Raw genomic sequence first — 2488 nt, forward strand, 5'->3', positions numbered from 1 at the left:
GGGGGAGCGGCGGGGCGGAGAGGGGGGGGAATGTGCCCGATGGCGATGGGCTGGGAGGAGGGGCGAGGGGGGGGAGCGGAGGGGAAAAAAAGGAACAGAGGGCGGCGATCGATCGGGTATCATCCCCGCCAACGAAGGCAGCTCGGCTGGCTGGGTGCCTCTAAAATGTCCATCCTGTGACAAGGGCGGATCTCGGCCAACTGGCGGGGTGCCGAGGGGATGTGAGCCGGGGGCGCAAGAGAGAACGAGGGAACAAGAGAGAACGAGGGAACAAGAAAGAACGAGGGAACAAGAGAGCGAGAGAGAGAGAGAGAGAGAGAGAGATTGGAAGACCAGAGCACCGAAACACCAAAGCACCGAAGCACCGAAGCACCGAAGCACCGAGGTAGCGAAACAACGAAACACCGAGGTAGCGAAACAACGAAACACCCAAGCACCGAGGTAGCGAAACAACGGAACAAAAGAGGGACAGAGAGAGATCTGCCCCGGGGGCAGCGAAAGTACGAGTTTTCCCCCGGGGCCCCCGGGTGCACGGGATGGGAGACTCACTTTCCCCCGCCGGCCGGGCATGCGCACGCCCGATCGCGCAGGCCGGTGCCGGGCGCCGGGCCGCTCCAACAGGCCAGGGCACCGCCCCAGCGGGCAGCGGCGGCGGAGGAAAGGAAGCCGGGGCGTGTTGGCTCGGCCCCAGCCACACCCACGCGCGGTGGTTGGCCGGGGGGCAGGGGAGGGCGGGGAGCACACGCCCGGCCGTGCCCCGTTCCCCGGCCAGGCCTGGCACGCGCGTTGGCCGGGATCTGGGGCGCCCCGCGAGTGAACAAGCACGCCACACACGGGCCCCGAGCACGGCCCCCCTCGCCGGGGAATATATTGGGAACAACGCGGCCGGCGTGCCAGGGCCCCGCGTTTCGCGCGTAGCGCGCCCCACCCAAACACGGCGGAAAAAAGGCGGCCAAGTCGGCCGGCCGTCCTCCCGGGCCAGGACGCGGGCATTCTCTCGTGTGTGTGTGTGCGCGCGCGCGCGGGTAATGGTTCGGGGGGGGGGGGGAATGACCCGGCCCCGACAGGACGAGCTCACACGTCTTCGGCTGCCCTCCGGGCCGGCGGCGGCCCCTCCAACCGGGCAGCCGGCCCGGTGGTGATGCCGCGCAGACGCCGGGCCCCGCCGGCTGAGGTCATCTGAGCGTGTGAAGCGACTCGCGCGCGGCCCCGCAAGGGCCCGCCATTTGCCCGAGGCACCGGAGGCACGCACGCGTGCCGGCATCACGCCATTTGCCCGAGGCACCGGAGGCACGCACGCGTGCCGGCACCACCGCCGGGGGGGGGGGGGCGCCGCGCACGGCCCCGGCCTGCACCGCGCGACGCGGCCGCAGCCCGGCCGGTGACAGCGGCCCGCGCGGAGCCGGCGCCCGGACCGGGCGCCCCGTGCGTGGGCCGGCCGAGGGACACGGGGCACCTCCCGGCGCACCGGCCCCCCCCCGCCAGCCCGGCTCAGGCAGGACCCCCGACAAGCGCGGAGGGCAAGAGGAAAGGCCGGTCCGGCCAGGACCGCGCCCCGGGGCCGACCGGGCGGCGCTCGGAAAAAAGGTCGCCAGACCGGTTCCCGTGGCGGGTCACACATTGGTGCCGGGGCTCGTCGCGGGGGCCGAGAAACAAGGGGTGCGTGGGGGGCGCCGGCTGGATTGGGCCGGTGCAGGTGCACGCGCGTCCGGGCATGTTGTGGGGTTCGCGGTCAGGCTGGCGGCCGGGGGCGGAGACGCCCCGGGGCCGCACGTGCGCGCTCGCGCTCACGCCCGTGCGCGCATCTCACACGGTACATGGCTTCCCGGTGGAAAGTGGCGCTCCCCGGCCGGGGGGCGGGGCGGGGCGGGGCACCTTCCGGCTCGCGCGCGCCAGGGCCAGGGCCAGGACCGATGATGGGCCGCCGCCGGGCGGGGGCGGCCGACGACGGGGAAGCGCGGCCGCGCCCGCGCGCGTGCCGGGGCACATATCGATGCACGCGCCCCAGGCGCGCGATCGCCCCGGCGGCCCGCACGATCGGTCGTGCCCCCCCCCCCCGTGCGCAGCCGGCCGGGGATGCATATGCGGCGCATCGGCCGCGCCCCGGGGCATGTCCGATCAGTCGACGCGCCGCTGACACCCGGCCCCCCCCCCCCCCCTCGCATGCAGATGACGCCTTCCCGGGCAGCGCGGGGACGGGAGAACTTGCTCGTCTGGGCATGGCCGGCCGCGCCCGGGGAGGCACGGCGCGCGCCGCGGGGCGCGGCCAAAGGGGCGCCGCGATATGCTATATGAGCATACGCGCGTCGCGGGGGTGACTCGCTCCGGCCGGGCGCGTAGACCGGGCCGGCCGGGCGCCCGCCCCCCAGCGTGCCAGCACAGATCCTAAGCCCCCCCTCCCCTCCGGCGCGCGGGCGCTCGGGCACCTGCATGCTCGGGCGCCACCACCCTGTGGCGGGGCTGCGGCGGGGCTGCGGCGGGGCTGTGG

Source organism: Fonticula alba (assembly GCF_000388065.1).
Source record: "Fonticula alba strain ATCC 38817 unplaced genomic scaffold supercont2.14, whole genome shotgun sequence".
NCBI lineage: Eukaryota > Rotosphaerida > Fonticulaceae > Fonticula > Fonticula alba.